This window comes from Canis aureus, chromosome 31, assembly GCF_053574225.1.
Source record: "Canis aureus isolate CA01 chromosome 31, VMU_Caureus_v.1.0, whole genome shotgun sequence".
Classification (NCBI taxonomy): domain Eukaryota; kingdom Metazoa; phylum Chordata; class Mammalia; order Carnivora; family Canidae; genus Canis; species Canis aureus.
In genome coordinates, this window is record NC_135641.1 from 5,165,173 (window position 1) to 5,181,218 (window position 16,046).

The window sequence follows — 16,046 nt, forward strand, 5'->3', positions numbered from 1 at the left end:
TCTGTATACAGAAATTACAAAACTGTGGTCACTAAGTGAGCATATATTCTGGTTCTACAGGGATAGTTCCAGTTGACACCTATTGTTCCAAAATAATTATCAGTAACACCCTTATTCAGTCTCAGAAGCATCTCTATTTAGACCATAAGGTCAACCTACCAAATAAAAAATGTCGAGCTAAGAAAGCATCAACATTTGATGACAACACCTGTCCCCTTTTAAACATCAAGCAGGACCATGGGATCTTAACCACACCACAGAGCACAAGGTGATCACCTTAGGGTTTCTAAAGTTGAATCTTAGCAATAACATTAGTCAATATGAATATTATTCATTTTCTCTATACTTTTAAGTGGCAGCATTGTTGTGCCGACAAGTATCACCTGTAATGACCTACCTCCCTTTCGATCTCTGGCAGCACAAGAAAGCCTTCGCTGTGTGGTCTTAGCACCACCACACATACAACTCACTGCTCCTGTTGGCAAATATAGAGCAATAAAGGACAGATTAAATCTCTGCCCTAAAAGCAGCAGTTTCAGGGAACAATGGTTTAGAAAAAGTAGGGAAATGAAGAATTCCTTCATGTACTAGGAAAATCAAAGGGTAGGAGTGTTTGTAAAAAATGAAAATAAAAACAAGCCACACACAGTAAGAGGCAATCTACAATATTACATGTATATTAAATACTATAAACAGAATGGAAAAAAGAAGACAACATTGATAAAATCCTCACAGTGGGTTAGAAACAGAGCCAAGCCATGGTACAGCCAGGGCTGATTTGAGTTTTCACTTTTAATCTGCAATAATGGGCCTGTGGAAACTCCAGGGAAAGACTTACATTTACATACAGATGCAAAGCAGCTCCTCCTTCATGCCGCCAAAATACTCAAGAGGTAATAAAGTGCAATCAAGAGGAAGAAAAACTCCTACGTGCCCAACCCCAGTGACTTGAGTCATAGGAGGGCTCTCAGTGGAGACAGGAGCAATTCTGTTCTCCAGGGAGTGGCGGGTCCCAGCCAAGAGAGGGAAGCCAGTTAGTCCCGCAATATTCACCTTCTTTCTCTTCTTTTTTCCTATCTCTTCCTCTCCTGCTCCATTAGCTGTATTCCACTTTTTAATTTTCCTTTTGCTAGTAAACCAGAGGTAGTAGCATGCTGAAAAATGTCAGAATCCTAGGATGTTCAAATCTCCAGGTTCTAGGCAGCAGCTCGTAAGGAAGGTGCAATGCTAGTGTTTGCATATTTCAGGGCAGTCAAATACCAAGAATTAACATGAAATTCACACAAATACCTGAAATGCATGGCATTAAAAAGATCTATGTTTTTCATAATAAAAATGTTTTTATTCCAGTTACTAACAAAAAAATTAAAATGTAGTGACCACACTTTCCATGGTAAGTACCGAGTAATGTACAAAATTAAGTCAGTATATCATACATATAAAACTGATATAACATTGTACGTCTACTTCAATTAAAAAATGACATTTACCAAAAAATTAAAATGTGACCTTTAAACTTTGAGACCTTTGAACTTGTAAAGTATAAGCCACTGAAAACAAAATGTAAACATGGCAATTTATTGATAAAAGTTGTTTCATCATGCAAATGAGTTCCAGAATAAATTATCTGCCTCACAGATCTCTCCAATCTCAGGGCACAGTCATGGTACAGAAAGTGGTACACAGAAACAAAGCACCCTGAATGGGCTGGTTGTGCCTATCTAAAAATACTCTTATGAAAACTAAACTTTTTTAAAAAGATTTTATTTTTAAATAATCTCTGCACTCAACGTGGGGCTCAGACTCACAACCCTGAAATCAAAAATCCTATACTCCAGAGACTGACCAAGCCGGGCACCCTTGTGAAAACTACATTTATTTTTTTTTTTTAAGATTTTATTTATTTAATGAGAGACACAGAGAGAGAGAGAGGCAAAGGCACAGGAAGAGGGAGAAGCAGGCTCCATGCAGGGAGCCCCATGTTGTACTGGATCCCGGGACTTCAGGATCAGGCCCTGGTCTGAAGGCGGTGCTAAACCGCTGAGCCACCTGGGCTGCCCCAAAAACTAAATTTAATGGTCAGTGTCTCAGGTAACCACTGCATTCATAAAGTGAATATATCTAATATCAACCCTGTAAAAATGGGCATAAACTGTCCAATCGCCATAAAGATGAGACTTAAAACTTAAATTTCAAGTGACTATACTTTTTTTTGAGAGTGAGAGCAAGAGCAGTGGCAGGGAGAGGATCAGGCTCCTTTCTCAGCCCAGGGCCAGACTCAAGCCTCGATCTTAAGACCCTGAGACCATGATCCGAGCCAAAATCAAGATTTGGCCACCTAACTGACTGAGCCACCCTGGCACCCCATCAAGTGATTACACTTTAAAGAAGAATTAAATGTTTTGGCTCTCTCTGCTTACTTGGCACTAAGTAAAAAATGTTATTTTTGAAAGGTTCAACATCACTAAACCTTAAAACCATCTCTAAAAGCATGAAGGGGAACTTTTAATCCGTATTTTATAACAAGTTATATTTCTAAGTAAGAACTATGCTTGATATTTATTATCCTAAAATGCATGAACCTCCAGAGAGTCTTCACAATCAGTATTTTTTTTAAGATTTTATTTATTTATTCATGAAAGACACAGAGAGAGAAAGGCAGAGACCTAGGCAGAGGGAGAAGCAGGCTCCAGGCAGGGAGGCCTGATGTGGGATTCGATCCTGAGACAAGGGATCACACCCTGAGCCAGGGGCAGCTGCTCAACCACTGAGCCACCCAGGCGTCCCACAATCAGTATTTCTGATGCAAAAAGAGACTTTTACCATAACGTGACATTCTGTGAACTTTTCCTTCATGAGCTTTTTCTCCCCCAATCTAGCACACTGTTAGACCACTAAGTATCCTCTATATTATCATGACTCTAAATTATGCTAAGCTCATGCTAAAAGGATTGATAGCACACTACATGACAGACAGGCTACATTATCCTTAGGGGGGAGTTTTTTAAATATTCATGTACTTTTCATTGTGATAAAATTAGTTTTATTTAAAATGCCTGGAACAAAAAAATAAAATAATAAATAAAATAAATAAAATAAAATAAAATAAATAAATAAAATAAATAAATAAAATAAAATAAAATAAAATAAAATAAAATACCTGGAACAGTTAAGTAAACTCTCTTCATCATACCTAATCTTGAGACACACAGGCTTGTAAAACAGATCTTGCCACAATACCGTGAGGTAGTGTTCCAAGATCTAGTTTTATCCTGGTCTATCTCTGAACTTTATTAATCCAAGGCACCTGGCTGGCTCAGTGGAGCATGTAGCTCTTGATCGTGGTGAGTTCAAGCCCTGTGTGGACATGGAGCCTACTAAATAAAGTTAAATAAAATGTTTAGAAAGAAATACTGGGGATGCCCGGGTGGCTCAGTGTTTGAGTGTCTGCCTTTGGCTCAGGGCATGATCCTGAAGTCCCAGGATGAAGTCCCGCATCAGGCTCCCTGCATGGAGCCCGCTTCTCTCTCTGCCTATCTCTGACTCTCTCTCTCTGTCTCTCATGAATAAATAAAATCTTAAAAAAAAAAAAGGAAAAAGAAATACTGTAATTTTCTAGAATCCTCAGCTCCAAAGAATATACAACTTCTGCAAAGGACAAACAAGAAATGTAATCTATTACTAGATCTTAAAAGATCAAAGGAACTAATAAGAATTGTGAAAAGGGAAAAAGGACTCTTAAGAACAGGGAAAATTGGAAAGAAATTGGAGAACTCTTTCTAGAAAACACCTGAATCTTTTTTTTTTAATAATAAATTTATTTTTTATTGGTGTTCAATTAAACATCTGAATCTTGACAGCCATCAGAAGAACACTGTAGTCTCAATTACAGCTAGCAATTTTTTAGGAGTACCGTATTTCTAACTAGTGGCAGCTGGAGAAACTTAATGGACCTCTTCTCAGAATATTCTTTTTAAATGCATAAAGAAACACAGAAAAACCATTTTTTAAAGTTATCAAAAAGATTTTAAAGTATTTGTTTCTTTACATTAAGTAAAAAGACCTAGCAGTCTAGTAACTACTATTAATTTTGAAGTAGTGATGAGCATAACAATACTTTGAAATATGCAGTATCTAGAACAGAATTTGAAAACATCCATGATATCCACTGGAGACATGTCACAGGTACTGCCAGAAGTACCACATTACATTCATTATGGAAGAAAATATGCTGTATTTAGTTGGAGAGCTTTGAAAATAGAGATGGGATGAATTTTTTTCCCCAACCAAGTTCATGGGTCTGCAGCCTACTCTTACTCTAAGCACTCTGTTACTTATTTGGCTTTCCGATCTCCCCGTTTGGAGGGTATCTTTAGAAAGTCACCTACAAACAAGCTCTTAATGAGGGGACGCTATGCTTCACAGCAGAACCTTCTCTTGGGCACGGGCTCAGGTGGCAGCCCCCTGTACGCCCCTGACCATAGCTACCAACTGCTTCGAGCTGCTAGTCCAGCTCCTTCCACAGAGTGACGGTGAAGTCGGCTGGGTGGACAGAGAAAGCAGGAAGAAACAGGAAGCAGACAAACTCAGAGTAGCTATTCCAGTTTCCACTGCCAGCTCCTCCTGAGGAGGGCGAAGCCACTGCCTCCACCAGCTTGACTGAGGGGCTCCCATACGATAAACTCCCCATGTTGCTCCAGCAACCAAATGAGCCTTAACCACATCAGGCCCTGAATATACATGCCAAGCTGTACATGTAACTGCTCATATGCAACCCACTAAACCCACGGCCACCAGGGTATTAGGTCAAGATTGACCAAGAACAACAGGACCTGATTTTCCCATAAATCAGCAGCATCATAAAATGCATCTTTCCTTTTTTTTTTTTAATTTTTATTTATTTATGATAGTCACAGAGAGAGAGAGAGAGAGAGAGGCAGAGACACAGGCAGAGGGAGAAGCAGGCTCCATGCACCGGGAGCCCGATGTGGGATTCGATCCCGTGTCTCCAGGATCGCGCCCTGGGCCAAAGGCAGGCGCTAAACCGCTGCGCCACCCAGGGATCCCAAAGTGCATCTTTCTAAAAAGTACATGATATTATCTATACCTTAGTGATGCTGGAGTTATTAGCAGAAACACTTCTTTGTTTCACTTTCCTGCAGGGACCCTACCTAAGCTTTATCAGAGCTACTGGTGTTTGCTGCTGGTTATATTGGCAGCATTATACTGTATTCTCAGAAGACAGCCAAAATGTACAGATAGTTTTTGGCTTTCTATTTACGCTGACCACCAGAGAAGGGCAGGAGTCACAGAGACACACACTTCTCATTTATATGTGGAAAACAAAGCAAAACTAAACTAAAACCCTGTGCTTTGATATTCGGTATTTTCCCTTTTAATTAGCAACATGCTAATTTCTTTCCTGTTTTTCTAATCTTTAAAGGAGGGAAGAAGTCTCAGACTAAGGAATATCCAGGAACAGCAATTAACTAGACCTTAAACCTCAATCAGGTTTGAGACACACTGAAGGTCTACTTAAAGTGTTTTCTAGGGGCACCTGGATGGCTCTTGGTTTTGGCTCAGGTCTGATCTTAGGGTTGTGAGACTGAGCCTCCATCAGGCCCCACGCTCAGCACACAGTCTGCTTGGGATTCTCTCTCTCTCTCTCTCTCTCTCTCTCTCTCTCTCTCTCCCCCCCCCACCCCTCCCACTCATGCTCGCTCTCTCTTGCCCTAACAATAAACAAATAAATCTTTTTAAAAATTATTCTGGAAAAAAATTATTGGAGCGTGGGGCACCTGACAGGCTCAATCAGTAGAGCCTGAGACTCTTGATCTCAGGGTTATGAGTTCCAGCCCCTCACTGGATATAAAGATTATTTAAATAAATAAATAAATAAAATTTTTAAAAACAAAATATTCTGGAGCAACCTATCTGTACCTTTGTGGGTGACTGCAATATGTCCTCAACCAAGTGATAAGACAGACTTCAGAACAGCTACTGCCTTTGTCTTCTGTTATCCTAAATAATTTAGATAGATGTCTAATTTTGACCTCAGGCTTCTTGGCTTATGGTCTACATTCAAATGTTACAAAGTCTAGCTAGCCAGCATTACCTTAAATGGTGCAATCTTAGTCTTTCAAATACTGAAAACTTTAGATTAGCATTCCAATAGTTTTACTCAAAAGTATGATTACTTACAGTGACCAATGAGAGGCTTAGCCAACGGCCTTTTCTTATAATGGCATTATATTTCTGGCAAACTATTATAAAATATTTTGTTTCTTTTAGAAGGGTATAATTTGCTGAGTGTAGTTTTTGCTGAATGCCAGTCAGTTCTTTCTTTGTGGTCATACAAACTGAAGCAGTAACAAACCAAATGTTTCATTTACTTATTTTCTTCAACAAGTCAGGCTTGGTTGGTTCTGGACAGTCTTTGTAGCTTTAATACTCTACGACTCTAAGAATTTCCAACTCTTCTCCAAAATATCTTCATGATTTTGATTTTAGGATAACACTGGATACAATCTAATAATTAGAATGCTGAAATAGGGTCAAGTTCCAATAATTCTTCATTACTATAAACTACTAATATTTCATCTCCCATTTCATCAAATGTTGAAATTGTATGTCAAGCTGAAACAGATATGTAAATATTTAGTATTTTTAATGCAAAGGGTTAGAAAGTGACAAAATATATTTCTACATATATAGTATTCTCTTTCTAGAACTTTATATCAACTCCAAGAAAAATTTTAGTTTTAATGACTGCATGCCATAGGAGCTCAATAAATGTCTGATGCATGAATGAACAAGCAAACATTAAAGACTGTATCAAATAATGGTTAAGGTAAAGGGTGGAGTTAGCAACCAGCTAAAGATTACCAAAAGCACATCTCAAATTTTTAAATAAAACCAAAACTTCAAAACTTTCTAACCACAGTATATACGAACTACCACACTCTCTGCACTGAATGTAGTTTAATTTTTAAAAGTTCATAAATTTATATACTTCATAAAGCTATCACAACTTTTCTATTATCACCTCCCTTGTATATGGCTCATATGAAACTTAAACTTCCAAGCATGTTACAACAACAGGAATCTCTGGTTTGGGTAAAATACAGAAAACGCAGCCAATAGTGTAAATGAATTCTATAAAATATTTCCTCAAGTCCCTAACACATGGCCTGATTTCCCTTCCTACTTCCTTCTCTCCCTCTCCTCAATTTCATCTGCTTTTCTCAACTGTTTTTTCTTTTGCCCATAAAAACTTGCTACCATTTGCTTTTAATAAGCCCTTTCTAAAATGCTTTGTCTAATTACCAAATCATTCTACAGCTGGTGATAACACAATTGTATGATCCAAGCACTATCAACTTACAGATATGTCCAAGCTAATCCTACAATACCAGTAAATACTTTTCACTTTTAATTTTTCAAAAGTAGATTTGAATCTACTAATGGGCAATCCTTTTTTTAAGAACTCATTGCAAAATCCAACATGAAAAATCATAATTAAGTTTAGATAACAATTTTATTACCACCACAGAATAAACACAAAGTTACAATGCATTTTGCTGATATTAATTTTATGATAGTACCTCAAGCACTCCAGTTGGATAAAATAAGAACATCACACACTTGATAATTACCCACAACAGAAGCCAATGTACAAATAATTTATTAAACAAGTAAGGTTATTTCCTGGGAGTTAGTGGTAAAGCCAGAGCAGTAACCCAAAACTTCCACCTTTGAAACAAAACCTCTCATTTGAATCACTATTAATACCTATAATCAAAAGGGAAATATTCAAACATACCAAATAGTGATCATCAAAAATGACATTTTCCTACAAAAGTAAAGAAAATGGAAATGTAAAAAAAAAAAAAAGAAAATGGAAATGCGTTAACACTTTATTAAAAATATTACTGTTGTAATGTCAAATAAAACTGTGTAAGGGAAGAACATGATGTAAAAATTAAAATGGGGACCTTCCCAACTATAAAAGAAAAAAAGAATGAAAGAAGGCAGTCTTGATACCCATTAACAATGTTAACAGAGGTGATGAACAAAAGCAGACCAGGATTTCTTCAATTTCCCTTTAATTGTGTCCTACACAAAGAACAAGAAACTTAATCCATACATTCACCTCAACTTAAGTCTCACCGTCTATGTAGTGGGTCTGAAGACACTGACTGCAGAGGTCACCTAGTGACCACCAGCACTGGCTGTCAGATCTGGATGGGAAAGCTGGCAAAGCCTCCCTGCCAAGACTCTTTCCACCCCACAGCCCAAGGGTGAATGGGGGAGCAAGGCCTGACCCAGTAAAGAAACACCAGATGGACTCAACTCTTAGTGACACTTCCAATGATAAATTTGCATTTCAACACGTTATTCCAAAAATCAGCCTTAAGGGTAGATCAGTAATTAAAATGAAAAAGATGGAAATAGAGGAACATGAACCTAAATATGTCTACAGCAAATGGTAGCATGAACTCAAAAGCCCTGGCATCCACCAACAAGTCAAAAAAGCCCAATAAATCAGACAAACTGAAGGCTAGTTCAAAGGGCAGCATTGCAAATCTGAAGGATGAGACAATGTACACACACACACACACACACACACACACTTGGAGAGCTAGAGAACAGTACCCAAAACAACACAAAAGTTTTTCTACTATGGGGAAACAATAAATTGGAAACTAACCCTCTTCAAAATCAACTACAAGGGAAAAATGAACAGACTCATACCAGGCTGAATAAGCCACATTGTTGCCAAATAATTCATCAGATTCAATGGAGAGTTTCCTATTTTATTTTATTAAAGATTTTATTAAGAGCACAAGCAGACAGAGCAGCAGGCAGAAGAGGGAGCCCAATGTGGGGCTCGATCCCAGGACCCTGAGATCATGACCTGAGCTGAAGGCAGCCACCTAACTGAGTCATCCAGGTGCCCCGGAGAGTCTTTTTTTTTTTTTTTTTTTTTTTTTTTTGAGAGTCTCTTATTTTAAAAATACGATAAAAATGTATTTGTGGAGGGTCTCTACTTATTCACCTATGTAGGATTTCCCTATTCAGGGGGCTTTATGTAAACTTAAAGCGAATGTCTTACATTAGGCTATGTTAACAGTACAGAAAACTTGGTCATGAATTAAACACATGGCACTCTTCATGGACGATCAAGCCCATGAAATCAGTGATGAAGCATCTCACTGACTCGGGATGGCATGCTTGGGTGCGATGCTGTCAGTGTTTACACCTGTACAGAGCCAGTTTTCACAGCTATTCAGGGTTCATTCCAATTTTACAAACCTAAGAGAGTCCTAGAAACTTCTCCAAGGATCTTGCCAAACATAATTACTATTACTGAAGGATATCTACTCTCAGATAAATGTGAAGAACCATCTTGCAAATACCTCCATAGTTTTTCCTTTCCTGATTTGCTATGCTTTCCAGCATCACACAATTAGTAGTAGATTCTGATACGTAGGCAAAAAGCACGATCATCAATAAAAAGAACTTACAGGAGAGATTTAACTCATTCTCTATAAGCAAGAAATGAATGTTTGGTAATTACGTAAAGCAAGAGTACTCATCTGACTGGAAAAAAAAAAAAGGTCTCTGTTACCCTCCTAGGGCAGAAGGCTGCCTCCTGCCAGTGGCTCCTCACAGCACACACTCAGCACCCAGCTGCTTCTCAAGGACCTGGAGCTCCTTACAGGTCTGCACCTGGCTTTCTCTCTCACACCACACCTGGCCCCCAGTAGCCGCACCCTCAACAATGTCTGTGGCACCTGGCAGTTCATCCAAGGTAGGTTCCTGAAATCAGCATCCTCTAGTGCTACAATCCTGAGCCCTGTCCCCCAACCACTAAGTTTGAACACTGATACCCTATCTTTAAGGGATAGAGTATTTCTGAATCCCTTACTTTGTAGAAACATGTTGACCTATTTATGAAGAACTGGGTTGGCCTCATATTTTGTGTATAATTTTAAAAGGCCCTGCGGCCTTTCAGATTCATGTAAATAAAGCCTTAAAGGGCTTGGGGGCAGAGTCCCAGAAATGGAAGTGAAGTATGGAAAAGGGAAGAAACACCCTTACCAGGCTTATGGAAAGCTCACCTATAAAAACAATCCCAAGAGAAAATCTTACCCATGCACTTTCCCCAATGTAACCTTTCCACAACGCACTCAGCAAGAAACCAACTCATCAAAGTTGAAAACATCAGAGGCGAATGGATATTAAATCTCAAGGGAAACCTGATAAAAGATGTCCCTTCACCCTCCACTGTGACTGGTCAAGCCCAGAAATCATCCAGCAGATACCGATGAGGACTCGCAGTGAGTGCAGTCTGGACACAGGGATGCCAAAGGAGGACTAGTCCAGGCGCGAGGACCCTGGGTCCTGAGGATGAGCTAGTTCCTAGCGGTCAACAGCGGGGAGCAAACCAACCTGAGATCAGCACCAGGAACACGGCTGCCTCCGTGGCTGCCTGTGGCCACACTCCGCCAGCACACAAGCACACCCCAACTGCAGGAACACGTGGGCTCTCTTCCTCCTCTCCCCTCCCCTCACCCCAAGATTTTCTCCCGGAGAGGATGCTATACCCTAAGAATGCCTCTAGCTCATGTTTGCTGACTTAAGAGTTACCACTTCACAGCAGCCTCCTGCCACTGGATATGAGGATGCAGCATTCACCTCGTTCATTCAGCAAACATTTAGTAAGCACTGACTGTGTGCTGGGTACTGGGGATTCACATCTCAGTGAGATTCAGCCTCAATGTAAATTACAGTTTAGAAATAAAATCTCAAGAGGAAATTATATGAAGCTGGAGCCACTGTAATTCAATGGAATTCTGAGGAATGAGATACCCCAGTTTAGGGAAAGGAATTAAATCACACCAAAATAAGAACCATCAGGTTTATCTGCTAAAGTAAGTTTATTAGAATCACCATAAAATGCAAATTCTCCATTAGATAAAATTGCGGCACAGAAGCAGACAGGATGGGACCTGTGCCTGGGGGCAGAGGAGGAAAGGAGGTCCCCAGGGCAACACTCTCCTCCCAGCTTCAGACTGAATTTAGGTGCCAGTGCATAATCCTGACTCTCCACAGGCAGCATCCTGCCCCAGAAATCAAACTCTTCTCTCAGGGTGCCTCCAGCCTCCACCCTAGCAACGGCCGTGAGTGGCACTGTTACCTCTCAAGTGGTCAGAGAAGAGAAAGGAGAGAAATGCAAGATAAAAGAAATGAGAAAAAGAGAGATGAAAAAAAGACAAGGAGCCCACCTAGTAAAGAAAGGCATTTTTTCATTTAACAAGTCCGGAACCTGCATGTGCCCCTCGCAGCCACCAACCATCCTGCTCCAGCTGACTTTACCAGCTCTGGAGGCTAGAAAACCAGAGACTCATGAGGAGAGTTCACACAATCTGAACGAGGGCATCTGACAGCTATTTATAGGATCCAGGGGCCTTTGTGGAAAAGCTCACTTCTGGGCAGGTGGGGCTGTGTCTGGGAATGGCTGAGGCTGAAGAATGACCTCTGGGTGAATCACTTGGAAAGAGAGGAAAGTCCCTGAGAAGGGCACTCAGAGACACACAGCCTCAGAAAGAAAGATGGATGGTCAACAGGAAGAATAAAAAACAAATACAGTTCCTGGGAAGTTTAGGAGCTCACTTTTCTTGAGTGGTCCTTCCCACGCTGAGAGATGGCTCGCTCCGCAAACACTCCACATCCCAGCACCAACTGAAAAGGCCCAATCTCTTCCACTGCCCATGTGCCCTTAGTGCATTTAATAAAGCAACTCCACAGGCAAAATGACAGTGACACTTTAGGGCATGGGTCCTACGTGTGAAAAGCTGAGTCTGACTTAACCATGCAGACACTCCAATAAGGAAATACCTCCTGCAGAGGCAACAGACAAGGGAATAATTTTAGAAGATGATTAAGAGGAAAAAGACAATCACACCAACACCAGTGGACTAGGTGAGACAAAACAAGATTTATTCCAACTCTGATCAAAGACAAGTAGATCCCCTACTAATGAGAAATAGGTTCATGGAGAGCCACCCATTGACTCTCCAAATCCAGCTGGCTTCGAGGTCATGGTCCAAACCCTCTGAAGCTATCTCAGGAAAACAAGATCCCGGGCTTTGACCCAGGAGCCTTTCTGCTCTTGAGGCAAATTGTATCCCTGGCAGATTCTACTGTCAGTCTTGTCTCACCACGTGGCAGGTGGTTTTACAGAGCCAATCACCTCCCCTTAAGCCACACATTGTGATAACTGGGTAATTTCATCCCAATTGACTCAAGCCAGTGCCAAGAGACAGTGTTGCAGGATACTTCCCAGGAGGCTGAGCCAACCTTGCTGCATGGTGTGCTGTGGTTTTCAAGGAAAGTCAGGCTTCATCCCATATTTTTTTCCTCACTCCAACAAAAGCCCTGAGTCCTCTGATAAGACAGTATTTCTGATGTTTTTGATATAATTACCAGGCACTTGTTTTTGTGTTGTTGTTTTTTCTTAACTCTCTAGTACTGACTTGGCAGTGGTCAAAGGACTTAAGTAAGTCATCTGATGATTCATCCTAAAGGGGGGCACCTGGGTGGCTCAGTGGTTGAGCATCTGTCTTCGGTTCATGTGGTGATCTCAGGGTCCTAGGATCAAGTCCCGTGTCAGGGTCCCTGTTCAGCAGGGAGTCTGCTTCTCCCTTTCCCTCTGCCCCTCCACCCTGGTTGTTACTTAAGAGAGAGAGACAGCATTTATTTTCTCTTAAATAAAGAAGAAGGATCCCTGGGTGGCTCAGCAGTTTAGTGCCTGCCTTCAGCCCAGGGTGTGATCCTGGAGTCCCGGGATCAAGTCCCACATCAGGCTCCCTGCACAGAGCCTGCTTCTCCCTCTGCCTATGTCTCTGCCTCTCTCCGTCTGTTGTCTCTCATGGATAAATAAATAAAATCTTTAAAAAAGAAGGGCAGCCCCGGTGGCGCAGCAGTTTGGCGCCGCCTGCAGCCCAGGGGTGTGATGCTGGAGACCTGGGATGGAGTCCCACATCGGGCTCCCTGCATGGAGCCTGCCTCTCTCTGTGTGTCTATGAATAAATAAAATCTTTTAAAAAAATAAAACCTCTAGATTTAAAAAATAAATAAATAAATAAAAAAGAAGAAGAAGAAGAAATTACTGCATCTAGTGGGGAGTCAGGTTAACAAGTGGCCTATGTGTCCCACTGTCGGGTGGCATCACAAACTGCCATCAATACGAACTTCAGACGCTGGTGAAAAGTGCACTCAGAGGAAAAGTCAAAGAAGTGCCCTGTACTACTCACATCTGGACTCAGTGTAAAACACAATTTACACACAAAGCAAGTCAGGAATTGTCTGGAAGCTGGAAAACTTGTTAATTTCCTTTGCAAGTTACTATTAATGTATGGCACATAAAAAATGAGACTCATGAAAATGTATGTAGGGACAGACTGTTAAGATTCCTGAATACTTTAAGAATGTGAGAATAAAGAAATGTAAAAATTATGTTAGCATATGTATAACTACAAGAACCTAAAAAACGAGGTTAAGTTTTACTGAATCTTTAAACTACCCTAATAGGTTTATCATTCAATTAATTTGAAGTAGTTTAGGTATATATATCCACTCCAGCCACTTACACAATGTAAACGATAGGCAACTGTGTATGCATGTGTGTGCACACACACACATGTATAATGACAAAACGCCGGTCTGGCTGCAGTTTCCCCCAAGAGACAAAGAGTAATTGTCCTTAATGAGGGATACAGTCTTAAGAGTTGCACATCAATCCACAGACTAAAGCAGGAAAAGAAACAAATTTCAAAAAAAAAAAAATGTCTTACAGAAAATACCCTTTATGCGATCATACATAAAACATCTTGGAAGTCAATATGGTTCTGAACCTACATGATCTTGTAATATCCCTTTGTGAGCAAAGCTCTGAAACCACAGCTCAATTACCATCAACCCAGGAGATAAAAATTATCCCTGACTGGTACTATCAAAATAATAAGGCAGAGTATGAAATCTATAACTGGAACTGAAAAAAACAGCAAATTACACATGGGTTCTAAAAGCAGAGGTAGAGAGGCCAGTCCTACAATGCTTTAAATATTCTCCCCACCGTCCATCACTGCCATCGTGTCCTGCGTGTGTGTGACATATATAACACCCATTTTAAATCTTGGTATGAAGTCTGCCATTTTTACAGAGTAAAAGTAAGAACTGATATTTTTAAATGTTCTCAAGTGTCAGTACAAAGAATATGGGCTAGAAGAGTGTTAGATTACAAGCCATCTGTTCTGATAATTTACGAGGGGATTTCTCTAATCTCCTTCAACACTACACAACATCTCTATGGCAACACAGTAACTTCAAATTCAAGTTTGGAGGGCTAATTGTGCCTTTAGTCTGTTCACATAGCAGAAAGGCAGACTGGTTGGCAAGCTCCTCAATGAACCAGGATCCTCTCCCTCAGGAAGGATGTCCTAGTCATAAACGAGCTATGCTCACTCTGTTACCTCCAGATACATAAATGAGATGATTCTGCAAACTGCACAGATCATATCTTACACAAAACTCACCATGGCCCAATAACCTACAACCAATACATGTGCCTTGGCATAGCTGAGTGGTTCCTACATCAATTATGCACCTGAATTACCAGGAGGACTTTTTCCAAGTATGGATTCCAGGGACCTATTCTAGAACTACTAAATCAGAATCTCCAGGGATTCTGGAATTCAAAAAAAACTTTCTAGGTGGGGCACCTAGCTGGTTCAGTAGGAAGAGCATGGGACTCTTGATCTCAGAGTTGTGAGTTCAAGCCCCATGCTGGGTGTAGAGATTACTAAAAATAAAAAAATTAAAAGCTTAAAAAAAAAGTTTTCCAGACGATTCTGATATAGTCCAGGTTGAAGAACCACAGGTGTAAATCAAAAGCATTTGCCATGCCTCTACTTGGGGCCCGCCCTGACAGCCCAGCAGTTCACACTCACAAGGAATAATCACAACCCAAAGACACCCGAACCAGAACACAGTTTGCACAATGTGCCAGCCAACGCTGACAGCCACTGAGGCCGGGAGAGGTGGGACAAGGGCAGTTTCCCAAAGAAGTGACCCTTGAGCTGGGCCAGTTAAGACAGCGGAAAAGAAAGGGGCACACCCAACACAGAAGCAGGCACAAGAGCACGGACACGGAATGGAGGGCAATGGGGACCAGAGAGGGGCTGACAGGGGCAAGACATCCCAAAGCTTCCTTTGAGGCTGGCCCAGCTAGCCTGGATGGACTGACAGGGTCTGTGACTCACGCGTAGCCTTGGTTACAGAGTGAAGAAAAAGAGAAGCGTGGGTCATGGAGAATCGAGAATGTTTCTGCCCTAGTCTACCAAATCCTCACCTGTCACACAGGGAAGAAAACACCCGGTACGTCAATAAATGAGAGCTAGTATGCTGTCTTTTTAAGAGCATCTCAAATTTCATTTTCACCTTGAGAGCAATTCCAATTATGTAGACTTGAGCTAGTTGATCACCTCTTAGAATTTTAATTTCTACATTATTCCCCAGCACATTTTTAAAAGAGGCCAAAAAAGAGAATGTGCCTAATCATCTTGCCTCTTTGGAATATAAACTCCCACTGGCCAGAATATTATTTTTGTCTCCTCCAGCTGTATGGCACCTGGCATGTTGATGCTGCTCAAAGGATAAGCAGCTCATTCATGACACAGTGCCACGTATATTGGATAATGCCCATAAAGTCCTTTGAAGATGAAAGCCACTTCAAGTGCTAAGTAATTCTGAGCAAGGCATTTGAGACCGGGAAACAAAGATGACAGAGCAAACACCAAAAAAAGGTCACCACCCAGCAGGAAGGCCCTTGCTGGGCCAGACCTCTGGTCCCTCTGCAGGCATGCCACCCAGCAACCCAAACCCCAACCTGCTCTACATGTTCTTACTGCGTATAGTCAGGGGGAAACGCCTCAAAATGCTAAAAGGAACACAAGTCTGCAGTGGTTCGGGGTGGAAGG

General features: G+C 40.9%; 1 protein-coding gene and 1 long non-coding RNA gene across 7 annotated transcripts in view; both read right to left on the minus strand.

The window, feature by feature from the left end:
- The window catches only part of LOC144302282 (uncharacterized), a 30,689-nt gene extending 27,107 nt beyond the window's left edge, over positions 1 to 3,582 (minus strand). The window contains exon 1 of the long non-coding RNA XR_013369126.1: positions 398 to 3,582. This is a non-coding gene — a long non-coding RNA (uncharacterized LOC144302282). The remainder of the gene's footprint in view (positions 1 to 397) is intronic.
- The window catches only part of TRIO (trio Rho guanine nucleotide exchange factor), a 354,258-nt gene that overhangs the window by 321,440 nt on the left and 16,772 nt on the right, over positions 1 to 16,046 (minus strand). The gene's annotated exons all lie outside the window — the stretch shown is intronic.